General features: G+C 38.7%; 1 long non-coding RNA gene across 1 annotated transcript; it reads left to right on the top strand.

Moving 5' to 3' along the window:
- The first annotated feature begins 4,631 nt into the window (after positions 1 to 4,631).
- On the top strand, positions 4,632 to 7,932 carry LOC109496006. Its single transcript, XR_006592373.1, has 3 exons — positions 4,632 to 5,270; positions 5,553 to 5,651; positions 7,521 to 7,932. It is a non-coding gene; the product is annotated as an uncharacterized LOC109496006 (long non-coding RNA).
- The last annotated feature ends 7,333 nt before the right edge of the window (positions 7,933 to 15,265 follow it).

The raw sequence follows: 15,265 nt of genomic DNA, 5'->3' as shown, positions 1-15,265 counted from the left end.
CTTCTTGTGTGAGTTTTGGCAGACTGCGCCTTTCAAAAAACTGGTCCATTTCAACTAGTATTTGCCCTGTGACTTCATTTCTCTTCTGGGTCCATGAAGGTCTAAGAAAGATCTTCACCTTTTCCTTGTTTTTAGAATGGAGCAGTAACTTCTGCACTCCATGCACACTGGGCTGGAAACAGAAATCTCACAGGCTACTCTTTTAAGCAGCATGGTTGAGGTGTGAAAGAATGTAATGAAGATGAAAAATTAAAGAATTTTATTCAGGCAGTTCTGGAGATCTGAGCCACACAAAATAAGCCAACAGAGGGAAGAGGCTGCAAACAGAAGAGGGGGAGCCACGGGGAGAACCAGACAGGAGGGAACACAATCCTGAGCATGGATGAAGTAGCATTCTTGAACTGAGGGGTGAAACAGTCCTCCCTGGAGATCGAGGGTCTGCTACTCATCTGGAGAGGAGTTTAAACATAGAAAGGCTTGGTGTCCATCTCCTCTTAGGTGGACAGCTAAATCAGCAAAATAAGATACGGAAAAGTGCTAATAATATGTGACGGTCAGTAGACAAATGGGACGAATGACACCTGTTAGTCCAAAAACCACATACATTTTCAATATTCCTCGTCATCATACTTTTTCTGATCTACATATCTGCAAATTTTCTACTCTTCTCTTCCCCCCTCCAAACTACATGACGTTTCATCTCTTCTTTTCTCAGTACCAGTCTCCCTCTATATTGCATTATGATACTTTTCAAAAAAAATTTTAAGATAAGTATTAATTGACAGATATGCATTGAGTGTCTACATTGTGCTAGGTAGGCCTCACATCTCTTCTTAAAATGACGGAGATTGGTAACTTCCTCTAATTCATTCTTGATTCCACCAAAAGGTCTGAACCAGGGTTTTATACTTACATAGATAATAGGCAAATATTTAACTTTTAATGGATTAAAAATAAATGAAATTACGTTAGTGTTGACATGTTCATTGTTCCATGCATTACATGGCAGGGATAACAGCTAAAAGGACTCAGCTTTTCTCATGAATCATGTTATTTAATCCTCATGCAAACTTGTGATGTATATATGGTTATCTCTATTTTACTGTTGAAGAAACATAACTTTCAAAAGTTAAACAATTTACTCAAAGCTACATAACTATAAGGACTCTGCTCCTTGAATAGCCAACTCCAATAGCTTATTTTTTAACCAGCATCTTCTTCAGTCCACAGAGTATACTGCCTGTTCACATAAAACCTTCACTTTTCACCATCAGAACTTGTCAAAAATGCCAAGGTCAAGCATTAAGAAAAAAAGAACTTAGAGGATAAACAAAAAGGAAGACCTTCACCTGAGAATACTTAAGTTGTATAATCGCAATAATGCAGTATTATGAGAAAATAAAAATCCTGAAAAGAGAGTCTTGGTTGGTGAAGTCCCCTTTTGCTCACAAGATACCAACAGACACAGAACCTTGGCTCAGCCTGTCCTTGTCCGCTCAGACATAGTGTGTTTGCTGAGATCAGCATGGAATGCCTGCCTGTGTGCGTAACTCATCGCCCATACAGCTTTACCACAATTTGTCATGGCTTATATTTTGCTTTCAGTTTTGGCCCTGGTGCTTAGGCTTCTCACTGGTGCCCTGAAGGGCTTTTCCAGGACCATCTGACAACAATCACCTAGGTTGCTGCAGCACAAGCACTTTGTGGAGTTGGAGGCACTTGATTGAAAATCACTTACTCCATCCCTGAGAAGTAATATTTTCAGTTTATTTCACACAGACAACACTTTCTCAAATTCAGAGTGGTTGTCTGTTTCCATAGCACAGGTAATTCATTCCAGTTACTTAAGACTGAACTCTAAATCCATGTGCCGTTGGTAATTTAGGATGGATATAAGGAGGAATTTCCTGAGAGCCTTATGGGTTATTAAACACTAAAATGTGCTACAGAAGAAAATTGAAGGACCCTCTTCCTACAAAGGTGTTTAAAAATGGAATCAATGAACATTATCCAGAGTGGGCTAGGGTGAACCCATATGAAGGCAAGGATGTGGGCTAGATGACTTCTCAAGGTCCTTTAACAGGGCTGCCATTCTATGATTCATTTCCTTTAAAATCAATGATCTGTGTTGAGAAAAATTATATCTTATCAGTATGTGAAGAAATCAAACATAAAATATTCTAGAGGCGATGATAAGCATTTATGGTGTACTAAACCAATCCTGCTGCCTTAGAAGATACTTACCAAGTTTCACTGATTGCAAATGTGGCAGAGATACTATAATCTTAGGGGGGAAAGCTACCAGTTTTTAATGTAGCATTTAAAATTCATGCAGTGAGAATGGAGAAAGTTTTCCAAAATGCTCACCTTCATTTACTGTCTATAGTCAGTAAACAAGAGAGGAGTTAGGAACCTTCTAAAATGTCCCTGCATTCACATTATACATGAACCTGACGATGTAAATGAGGTTGTACCATGCTATTTTTAAATGGCATATAACCTCTTTATTCTTCCATTCTCATAGACTGTTCAGGCAGTTTTCCATTTAGCATGGCTGTCCTCCAAAATCTGGGGCTCGGGGAAATGAGAATGCATTTTTGTTGTTGAACAATGTTGATTTACTTACTTGCTGAGCCTCCAAACAAGTCATTTAGCCTAAAGAATAAACATAATGCTGCTTTAACCTTAACCATAAACAAATGAATGAATTGGCAGTAGGTTTTTTGTATTGCACTTCTTCATCTTAAATACTGGAATTGGAAGAGGTGGAAGGACATTTAGGTAGAAACAGTGCAAACAATGTATGTGCATTTACATAGGCTTTGGTACTTGGTGTGACGGAGTACCTTTGTAATTTCATTTCAACTCTTTTTACTTTTGATCATGTGGATGGGTTTAACATTACTGACAATTTCACTGAACTTTGATAGTATTCGTATTTCCATTTATTTATTAAACAAGTAATTTTTGAGCACTAAATGTGTTCCAGGCACTGTTCTAGCTGCTGACTTTAGTAGTGATGAAAAAGATGAGGCCCTTGTCTTTGTAGATCTTACAATGCACTAGAAGTTACATACGGACAAGATAATCACAACAAAAAAACGTTTCAAATGTGCACATGTGTTTAAACGGGAAAGGCTTGCAGAGTGAAAATTCAGAAGGAATTTGAGGGAGCAAAGGGAAGGGTGCATGGGATGGGATGGGGCTGGAGTTCAGGCACTGAAAGCAATGAGGACACACTGAAGAGAATGTCTGTTCAGGAGACATAACTGAAGGCTATGTATGAGACTGATGATGGAGGACAACAGAGGAGCATGAGACAGTACGAAACTGTTATATATATATAAATGCTTGTATACCGGATGTGCTCAACTCAAGTTGAGAATGCCCGGACCTTGGGGTATAAGCCTTTTGGAAATTCATGTCTGACTCATAGTGTGACTTTAGATTATTCAAATAAACATCAAGAGGAGAATAAGATTGAGGCTTTAAATCCCTTAATACTCCTTCTATCAAGGGGTGGGCTCTGTTTCCTGTTTTTTTTTTTTTTTTTTTTTTTTTTATTCTGGGCTGATCCAATAGAGTGCAGTGGGAACAATGCAATGCCAGTTTGGGGTCAGTCCTTTAAGAAAATTGGCCATTTAGGCCTTTTACCTTACATTCCTTAAGCCACCATAGTAAGGAAACTCAAAACAAAACAAAACAAAACACGTGGAGAGGCTTTGAGGCTACATGAAGAGGAAGAGGGGTTCAAGTGAGCTCAATGTTCCCAACATCCCCACTGAGGTGCCAGTGCATGTGAGTAAGGATGACGTGGACCCTTCAGATAAGCACCCCCACCAGCTAAAAATAATACTGATTGATGGCAACTGATGGCCCATATAGCTGAACCTTGTCCAAATCAATGACTCAGAATATTGGGGTATCAGTAAATGGTTGTGGTTTCAGGCCACTAAGTTTTTAGGGTACTTTGGTCCAGAGAAATAGGTAATTGGGATAATTTTTGTTTCCCAGGAGTGAGGTGCTGCCATACTGATATCTAAAACCAGTGGCTTTGGGACCCAACAGAAAGAAGCCAGAATGGCCTCAAGGAGACTGGCAGTGAAAGCTGGAAGAGCTTTGGGGAGGTTGTTCATGAATACTTGAAAGACAATGAGGAGAACATACTGGAACTGAAGAAAAGGGAACTCTAGTTATGTAGTACCAGGAAGTTCGGCAACACCTATGGCCTGCAGAAATACAGAAGATAAGAAATGTTATCTGTAGAACTCATTGATTTAGCTAAGTGGATTTTCAGACAGAATGCTCAAAGGTTGATGATTCTAGCTATGATAAAATAGTCTATTATAAAACATAAAAAAAGAAGTGGCCATTATTTGCTTTTTGAGAATAATTTAGAGAAGATATAGAGTTCCCAGGAAAGTTTTTTCTAGCCAGCGGAAGATTCTCAAAGTAGGAAATGATCCTCAGGCAAAATTCAAATCCAAGTCAGTAAGACTGGGTCTCTGGGAAAGGCTGAGGTCAGGATGAGGCTCAGACCCCTTGTTTCATGCTTTGCAAAGATATAAGGGCATGCCTCACAGATTCTCTCTGTTGGACAATAGCATTTTTAAGAATTTTAAATGCTGTCATTTTTTCCAAGACCCTCACCAGTTGCCCAAGATAGGCCAGTTGCTTTCTTGGGAAGTCATGTAAGTATGGCTTTTGTCTAATAAAGTGAAATACAATCTGACATATTAGACACCTACAGAATGTTAAGAGATTTGTACTAAATTAAAACAGACATAGAAAGTACAAAATCAAAGAAAGAAATGATATCTGTTCTCTTAGCTGTCTATGGAAAGAAAGCAGCCCGAGAAGACTACACAGCTGTGCACCCGGTGCATTTCTTATGGGAAAGGAAGCATGACTCACATTCATGAAGGGTGGATCCAAACAACACTGAGAATATTTCCCAGGGGTCAGAGACTGATGACATGTACCTGGCCAGATTCAGAGTCACTATGAATCAGTTACGTGTCTCTTATTTTCCCCCATTTTGAAGGCGAGTGTCTGTGGTGGTTGCCCTAATGGTCTCATATTGTATACTGAGCATATGGAGGGCAGATTACTTATCTCTTTAGTTCACAGGTCTTCAGAGCAAGAGGAACCATACTCAAGGAGCCGTTCTTGAGGAACTTCATCTAAACCTGGTCCTAATCGTAGATAACTAGATTGTGGACTTTGAGATGATGCCATAATGGGATGAAACTGTGGTCATCTAGCAAGAGGTAAATGAATTCTGCTTGCAGAAGAAACGTAAAGAATTTGTGGCTATAGGAAAGATGGTAGCAGGGGAACCATGCCTTGAGTTATTTGAAATTTCCCTTTTGAGAGGTTTGATTCATCTCCCTTCGTACTGAATCTACACTGAACTAGATTCCTTGGAGCATTATGGCATGATGGGATGGAATGATACTATGCTAACTGCAGGCCTAAACTGTAAAGGGACTATAAGTTTCTGTCTTCATAGCTTAAATCTCTGAGCTGGCTTTATAAATCTGATTTCCCAGTTGAAGACACCACATGGAGAAGATCTAAGACTACATGGAGAAGACGAAGAGCCCCGCTGAGGTCAGCTTTCCAGACATCCCCCTCCAATTCGCAGGCATGTGAGTAAAGTCAGTGGCCTTTCTAGAACAGTCCAGCTGAATTCCACTGAGAGATGACAAAGTTATACAGGGAAGAACCACCCAGTTAAGCGTGCCCAAATTCTAATCTATAAAGCCACAAGATATAATGGAATGCTTTTTGTTTCAAGCTACTATATTCTGAGGTAATTCTGAGGTAATAGCTGGTGCAGCCCCTTAAGGAACTGACTTGGGAGGAACTGAGGATTATGAATGGAGTGTGTGTATTTATATCAGTAGAAGCAGTAACTGAAATAAAGACAGAAGCTTTGATGACTGAAACTAAGGATAAAGGGGTGCCTGGGTGGCTCAGGTCATGATCTCGCAGTTTGTGAGTTCAAGCTCCACGTTGGGCTCTCTGCTGTCATCATAGAGCACACTTTGGATCCTCTGTCTCCCTCTCTCTCGGCACCTCTGTCGCTCGTGCTCTCTCTCAAAAATAAATAAATATTTAAAAATAAAATAAAATTAAGTACTTGAAAACATAACATTAAAAAAGAAAAGAAAAGATGGGTAGACGTTTAGTGATAGGGCACAATGACCTCAAGGCAACAGGGAATATTGGCTTACAATCCACATAAGCTAATAGCTGATTACTGATAGATCTTTGGCACGCCATATGAGTAATAAATATTGGTTCATATAATGTATGATTGTGTCCATCATTGTAAGAACTTGGCAGTGGCTATGGTCCTAGATGAATCTGAGGAATGAATTAGGTGGCTCTTTGAGTGTTCAGATCCTAAAGACTCACTGCCCTTTTTCCTCAGATTTAGACTTCTCTCAGAGGTTTTCTGACAGATGAAAGTTCTTACTCAATTCATTATATCCATTAATTCAGCAGTATTTATTGTATCATCTGCATATGTACACCCAGTGTGAGGTTCGGTTAGGGATGCGAAGGAAGAGATGTTGTCCCTGCACTTTCAAGGGACTTACTGTAGAGTGAAATGGATCAGACAAGGAACTCAAGGAACTCTAATGCAGGAAAAAAAAAAATAACTGATTTCTAGCTTTTGGAGAGGGTTGACTGACAACAGGATTTTGGATTCCAGGCAAGGAGCTTCCTAAGTTTAAGAGGTAAACAATCCACCCCTGAACAGACTAGGGTACCAGACAGGGACAAAACAAAGCAAGAAGCCAGTTACTGGAAAAGGTTTTACCAAGGTCTCCATACAATTTGAAGAAAGATTGTATGCTGAACCCCAGCTTCTTCATTGAGCTTTTAGAACTAGGAACATATTAGAGTCTACATCTCAGAAGAATTGCAAGTAAGTGCCAAATCACTCCAACTAAGAAAATTAGAGGTCTACCCGAGATTAGAACCAGTAATAGTAGATGAGATATCAGTAATTCCATGAAAATGTTGCTGCCTGAAATTCCAATATAATTCCTGTTGGAAGAGTGGGATAGTGGCTGAGTTGGACATAATTTGTCCATGACTTTATAATGGATGCTGCTATTTAAATCCCAGAGCCACTGCTTTCCTTATTTTCACTCCTGCTCTCTTGTTTTCACTAAATCCTCCTCTTCCCGCCAATTGTGTCCTGTATCACTCAATCCAAAGGACTCATCCCCTGTCTTCCCACCTTCCCCAGCTCCTATGGTTTTTTGGGTTGTTCAGTAATATACGCACTTATTTTTTTAAGTTTTACTTTTTTTAAATGATAGCCCCTCCTCTGTACTCACGTTCCTAGATTCTCTTACAGCTGTGGTTGATTAGATAAACTGGTTTATCAGTTTTCTCCAAGGAGACATAAGAAAACCTCCACTAGTTAATTAGGATAATCTGTTTCCTTCAAAAAGACATTTCTTAAGCTGCTTCTTCCCTTCTTTCTACCTTGAAAATAGATGTGATGCCTGTAGAGGCAGCAGACATCTTGCAACAATGAAGCAACCAGCATGAAAGTAAGAAGCCAACACACCAAGGATGACAAAAAAAAAAAAAAAAAAAAAAAGGAAAGAAAGATCTGGGTCATTGATGACGTTGTTGAGCTTTCAAATTGGCTGTCAGATCTCTTGTCAAGGACATAATAAACATTCTTACTTAAGCCGCTGTTGGACAGGCTTTCGGATACTCACAGAGGAATGAAATGCTAACTGATGTAGTTATTTTTCATTTCATTAAATACATAATGTAATTGATTATAAGTTATATCATTATTTAATTATATCATTATTTACTATACTGCTGAGCAAGAAAATAAGCAGCAAGTTGCACAAAATGAAATGCCTCCTATCACTTATCATTTTTATTTTATACTTCTGGAAAAAACTCTTTTCTATTTAAAAAGACATGGATTTTTATCATTTATTCCATTTGTGAATACATTAAAGAAAATAAGTGGAGTAAATTTCTTAAAGCGTGCTAAAACTCCCTCACATTCAACATAAAACTCTACTGAATAATTTTGTTACTCATAGGCTTCTATTTCCATGGTTCTTTTTCTACATAATATCATTTTTTGTCATCAAGAGTGTAGATGATGCAGTATTTTTTAAGTGAATTCATAAAACAATGAATTCCAATATTTGGGCTCTTGAGCCTGCTTTGCATGTGTCTAGAGCAAATCAATTTTCGGATTTCCACTTCAAGAATATGCCTCAACACTTAAAATTAACAATTTCCAACACCCTCTCCCCATGCTATTGAGTTCCTAGGAGTAATGAGAGTATGGAGTCAAAGAGGAAAGATAAAAGATCTGAATTATTATTATAATTGTAATGTTAGCCACTGGGGAGTATAGTCTGGGAGTTTTTCTAGTATAAAAATAGGCTTTCACTTGCTTTATAGAAATTCAGGAAGTAGAGGTATGCAACTATGGGTTGGTTGACAGACATATTTGCTCACTGAATATGGCAGGCCTAATGGTGGTTAACACAGCTCATGCTTCACCAATTCTATTTGGTGGAAAAGTCCTCCAGTGTCTAGACTAGGTTTTACATGGAGGTCATGGCAAACCGAGAAGGCAGCTGAGGAGAATTACCATATGCAGTTTTCACATTTGGGTAAATGATAATGAACAATGAAGATAACTGAGGATTTATAATCCTGCAGGACAGAGGAGATTTGGAGGGTCGAATATATTGTGAGGCAGATGGAAAATATCCTGGAGTGAGGAAGGAAGCTGGGCAGAACAGACTGAGGGAAAGCTATTTCCCTTAGAGTAGGATTCGGAATGAGATGATACTGTGTTCTGTTATCAGTGAGATAGGTCACTAAGACCTATTTCCCTCATGCTTTCCAGCTAACTTTTCAAAGGCAGATGTCTTGTTAAAAATTTATTCTTTCTAATATTTTTAAAGTTTTATTTATTTATTTAGACAGAGGGACAGCGTGAGTGGGGGAGGGGTAGAGAGAGAGGGAGAGAGAGAGAATCCCAAGCAGGCTCTGTGCTGTCAGCACAGGGCCCGAGACAGGACTCAAACTCACAAAACAATGAGATCATGACCTGAGCCGAAACTGGGAGTTGGATGCTTAACCAACTGAGCCACCCAGGCACGCCACCCCCCCCCCAAATTATTCTTTCTAAAACCATAAGCAGAACTATTAGAGTAGTCTACCCTCCTTTCAGGACAGCTAAGAGCTAAAGTAAAAGACGAGCCAGGATTGATTTTGCTCTGAAATATTAGACAAGGTCACGCTGCTTTTTTTGGAGATTGTGTTTTGTTTGCTAGGTGATCACACAAAAAAGAAACTGTCTTTATTTCAAAATTACATAACAAAGAACCTTGGTCCTAGCCAATCTCTGCTTAGCATACAGAAGCATAGAAGAAATTCCCCAAATCTCATGAATGCTTATTATTTGAGTAAACTAATCTAGGAGGGAGGTGCCTTCCCTGAATAGAAATGTCAGCCAAGGTCTTTCTTCTGTTCAATGGCCACCTAGTATATGATTTGTCTTATCACTCGCGATTACGCAAGTAAAGACTATGGATTTTAGATTACACATTTTGCTACCAAAAGGATTGGAAAGGGCTAAATACCCATTGAAAACCAAATGAAGGAACCACAACGTTCAACCTAGGGCATGAATTTTTAAATACCTACTCCCAGTTCGTTTCTATATATAGAAATTCTATACATAGTCACATTTTAAAACTTAGCATAAATAATAATATGAAGAAATTAAAGAGAATAATGAAAATAAATGAGGCAAAAGACAAACTTGCTAAGATAAACACAAAAAATAGAATGTATAAAGAAAGAAGAAAATTTCACGTAATTGAAAATACACTTTAGAACATTCAACAAAAGCGCTAAAATTTTTAAAGGGACAACAACGTAGTCAGATACAAATAATGTAAATGAATATTATTTGAAAGGCTAAAGAACAGCAAATAGACCAAAAAGAAAAAGTTAAATGATTTAATGATAATGGTCTAAGATTTAAATCCATGCATGGAACAGTGGCATGTGTTCTCATAAGACAAAGCCAGCGAGCACCACATAAAATGACCCTTTATATATATGCAAAAAGCTTTTATTTTCGTATTTTTTAAATGAAGATTCTCTTTACTTAGAAAGTAAGAGTAATCTAACATATGGGTAATTTTTTTTAATTTTGTTTATCATTTATTCAATTTTTGAGAGACAGAGCATGAGCAGGGGCGGGGCAGAGAAAGAGAGGGAGACACAGAAGCCAAAGCAGGCTCCAAGCTCCGAGCTTTCAGTACAGAGCCAGATGCGGGGCTCCAACTCATGAACTGTGAGATCATGACCTGAGCTGAAGTCGGACGCTTAACCAGCTGAGCCACCCAGATGTGCCAGTATATGGATAAAATTTTAATGAATTATAACATTGATCACATTTACAATAGTAAATTATCAGAAACATTTAACTCTAAACAAAGTGTTTAAAAAAATTTTTTTTTTAGAGACAGACAGAATGTGAGTGGGGGAGGGGCAGAGAGCGAGGGAGACACAGAATCCGAAGCAGGTTCCAGGCTCTGACTCAAACCCATGAACCATGAGATCATGACCTGAGCCAAAGTCCGGCGCTTAACCTACTAAACCACCCAGGCGTCCCATCAAAGTTTTTGGTTTTTTGGTTTTTTAAATTTTTTTTTAATGTTTATTTATTTTTGAGAGAGAGACACAGAGTGCGAGCAAGAGAAGGACAGAGAGAGAGGGAGACAAAATCTAAAGCAGGCTCCAGGAGGGGTGCCTGGGTGGCTCAGTCGGTTGAGCATCCAACTTCAGCTCAGGTCATGATCTCACAACTTGTGGGTTTGAGCCCCGCATAGGGCTCTGTGCTGACAGCTTGGAGCCTGAAGCCTGCTTGGGATTCCGTGTCTCCATCTCTCTCTGCCCCTAACTCACTCACATTCTGCCTCTGTCTTTCTCAAAAATAAATAAACATTAAAAAATGTTTTTTAATGAAATAAAATAAAGCAGGCTCCAGGCTCTGAGCTGTCAGCACAGAGCCCTGTGCGGGGTTTAAACTCAAGAGCTCTGAGAGAGATCATGGCCTGAGCTGAAGTCCAGCGCTTAAATGACTGAGCCACCCAGGTGCCCCTCAGGTGCCCCTCAAAGCGGTAAGTTAAATACAATATAGGCACAATGGCCAGCTGCTGCTGCGAGCTGGGTTCTATCCCCTACTGCTTACTCAAGGTTTTCTCTTCTGCAATTTTACTTGAGTATTTTGAGTCACTAAATTATTCTTGTCAATATACAAATATACTTTAATATTTCCCATATCTTAAAATAGATATGTATTTATTGGTAAATCATTAGTACCCAGAAGATAAAAACCGTATTTATAAATCAATGAGGAAAAGAGAGCTAACCAAAGAGAAAAATGGACAAAAGGCTTGAAATGACACTTCTTGAAGGCAATGTGCAATGGGCCAATAAACATTTGACTTCACTGGTGTTCAGTGAAATGCAAATTAAAATCACATCATAATTGATAAAATGAAAATTTAAAAAGGCAACTACGTCTTGGCAAAATTATTCAACAACTGGAACTTTACAGTGCTTTAAGAAAAAACAATTCGTAGAATTGTTTGGCTTTAATGATATGTATGTTTTGTGTGACTCAGCAATCCCATTTCTAGATCAATCCATCATGTGTTCACTGAAGGTCATGTACTGGAAAATACATGACCGTAATCTAGGAGATTATGACTACTGGCGGCATTATTCATAATAGTCCAAAACGTGTAAATAGCAGATTCCCTTCAACATATTAATAAATGAATAAACTGCGGTGCATTCAAATAAAAGAAAATTAAACAGCAATGAATGACAATGAAAAAATGAGTCATTCTCACAAATATAGTTCCCAGGAAAGAAAGTCAGACACAAAAGAATTGCCAACACTAGTGTGAAACATTAGAAAAGAGATCGATCTTTTCAGGGTAATTAAGGATTACATGGAACACCTTCTAGGAAGGTGGTAACATCCCGTTCTTTGATCTAAAGGCTGCTGAGGTTCTGAAAATTCATCAAGTATATTTAAGATATATGTAGTTTTTTCTAAGTATATGCTTAAATTAAAAGTAGAAACAAAAAAAACCCCAAAAAACCTTGATCTCAGTGCCCTCAATTATTACACATTACATGACCTATTATAATTCATCTTCTCTACTAAGTGTTCTGAACTTGCTGCATTTAGTGTATCCACTTTCTCATGCTGCTCTGTCTTTTATACCCACTGCTCAACAGTAAGACACTTTTTAAGGCCACTGATGACCCTAAACCAATGGTTAGTTTTTAGTCTTTATCTTAACCTCCCAGGAGCACTTGCCACATTGATTACTCCATTGTTCTTGAGAAATTTGTGTCCCTTAGCTTTGTGACACTACATTCTCCCCACTGGCTACTCCTTTGTAGTATCTCTTGCTCAACAGTATGAATAAAACCAGGAAAATGGCATAGCTAGAATTCAGAGAACACCACAAACTTCAAATTACCTGTAAGTACGAAAGTACGTGCTGATTTTCAGCAGAGCCATCTCTCAAGCTTTGCAGACAGCTAGGGAGAGGGAACTGGGAAGAAGGCTTGGAAAAACTGCTGAGGAAGAGAAAATTGGACAAGAAAGGTCCATGATTGATCTAAGATCCCCTTAGAAAGAGAAAGTCCACTGTAAGTGTGAAATAACTGAAAAATATTTCTGATAAATCAGAGCACAGACAGAAAAGAACTGGCATAATAGTGTGTGGGGCTCAAAGTGACAAGATTGAGAAGCACAGTTTCTGAAGGATGAGGGTAACAAGAAAAGGAGTGTCCTCTGTGGACTGAAAGGCAAAAGACACAAAAAAGGAGTGAAGGGGGAATATTGGGATCCTGCTAGAGAAAAGAGAATAAAAAACAAAATCAAGGGCATACAAGCTCTTCTCCCATTAACTAACTAACTAACTAACTAAACAAACGAGAATTTCCTATTCTTGAAACAGAAAACTTGTAACCCATTCCCCCGGCATCCTGTCTGCAAAGTGTGTAGATGTAAGCTGTGATGTCTACACACTGCTGCTGCAGAAGGAAAACAGAAGGAATCAAACGCTTCATCCAATGAAAATTCTCTCTCGGGAAACCAACCACAAAGCAGAAGAAAACTGCAGCACAATATCCCAAACTGAATTAATCCTCAGGTAAGCTTTTGTGGACCTATAGCCAGAATAAGAAGTGTACATATTAGGGAAGAAATGAAAGCTGACTGAACTCAGAAAAGAAGAGGAAGAGGAGGAAGAGGAGGGAGGAGTAAAAGGAAGAAGGGAGGAGGGGGAGAAGGAGGAAAAGAAAATTATAATAGCGTTAACTACTAAATTATATGAGGTACCCAGGGAGAATAGACTGAAACAAATACTTAATAAGGGACTTTGGAGAAAAGTAGGAAAATAATCAAAGGGATGACAATGAGTTAAAATAAGAAGTGGGAAGAGTGAGAAGGAAAGTGGTGAAAATGCAAAACAAGCAAATATTTAAAAAATCATAAAATATGGAGTCTCTTACAATGAAAAACAAAATAACAAAACTGAGCTAATATTTAATTGTTTAATATAAAAATTCCTGGAAATAAAATAACTCTTTTTTTAATATGGAAACCACACAGTAGTCGCCTGAAAGCCTTTCCTTCCTTCTTTCTTTCTTTCTTTCTTTCTTTCTTTCTTTCTTTCTTTCTTTCTTTCTTTCTTTCTTTCTTTCTTTCTTCCTAATATAATTTATTGTCAAGTTGGCTAACATACAGGGTACACAGTATGCTCTTGGTTTCGGGGTAAATTCCTGTGATTCATTGCTTACATACAACACCCAGTGCTCATCCCAACAGGTGCCCTCCTCAATGCCCATCACCCACTTTCCCCTCTACCCCCCAACCCCCATCCTCCCATCAACCCTCAGTTTGTTCTCTGTATTTAAGAGCCTCTTATGGCTTGCCTCCCTCCCTCTCTGTTTGTAACTATTTTCCCCCTCCCTGCCCCACAGTCTTGGAAACCCTTTCTTGAACTGACTATGGAGAAATAAAGTTGGAAGCAGTAAGTCACTCCTGGAAAAGTGACACAGAGTTGAACTGTTAACACTTACTGGGATAGCTGCTGTCTGATACCTCAACCCAAATCACAACAGCTCTGTCCTCCTCATCCATCTTCTCCTACACTAGGACTACTGCTAAAAGTCAGTCCACCCTTGGCATTATTCAAATTCCTTGGTCGGTTCCAGTCATATCTCTCTCTCTCTCTCTCTCTCTCTCTCTCTCTCTCTCTCTCTATATATATATATATATATATATATATATATATATATATATATATATTGAGCCAAGACCTCTTGTCTCTCTCTAGGCCTAGACATCAAAGGGTCCTAGCCCAGGGACTCCCCTCACTTTGCATTTGCCTGAGTAATCAGCCTTTGAATTATCTGCACTCACTGGCTGTGGTAAGGTATGCTTTGACATATGATACTTTTAAAGGTGAGAGAGCTGGCCAGATTGGGCCTTAACAAGGGTCAACTCCAAGAGCTATGTTAATAAATCCATAAGACTTTAATGATTCAAAAAAAAATCTTTAGGACTTACAGGCAAATCCTTTTGACTTACAGGCAAAATGATCAATAATTTAAAAGGACAAGAGAATTAGACTGACATCAGATTTCTTAAAAGCAACATAAAAAGCAAATTAAAACTAAAACAATAGAGCAGCATTTTTTAATGAAAAGAAAGTGAACCAAAGACACTCAAAAACACTGTCGTTTTTTGAGTGCCAGAAAAATGGCTTTAAATGTACAAGAACACGGGTTATGCTGTGCTCTCAAGCTCTCCTTGAAGAACCTTCTTGAGAATAAGCCAGAAAAGAGGTAATGCAGAGTCTTCAGCAAAAGTTACTGTGATACGCATTTACTACTGAAGTGCAGAACTAAAACTGAGGGGAAGGTATGGAAGAAGGTGAAAGAATGGCAAGTAAGCGGTATGTGTTCTCAGAAAATAAAAATAATGCAACTAAAATAATGGAAGAAAGGGGCACCTGGGAGGCTAGTTGGTTAAGTGTCTGATGACTCTTGGTTCTGGCTCAGGTCATGGTCTCACGGTTTGTGAGATCGAGCCCCACTGCGGGCTCTGTGCCAACTGTGCAGAGCCTGCTTGGGATTCTTTCTCTCC

This window comes from Felis catus, chromosome F2 (assembly GCF_018350175.1).
Source record: "Felis catus isolate Fca126 chromosome F2, F.catus_Fca126_mat1.0, whole genome shotgun sequence".
Classification (NCBI taxonomy): domain Eukaryota; kingdom Metazoa; phylum Chordata; class Mammalia; order Carnivora; family Felidae; genus Felis; species Felis catus.
This window is presented reverse-complemented; position numbering and strand designations above follow the sequence as displayed.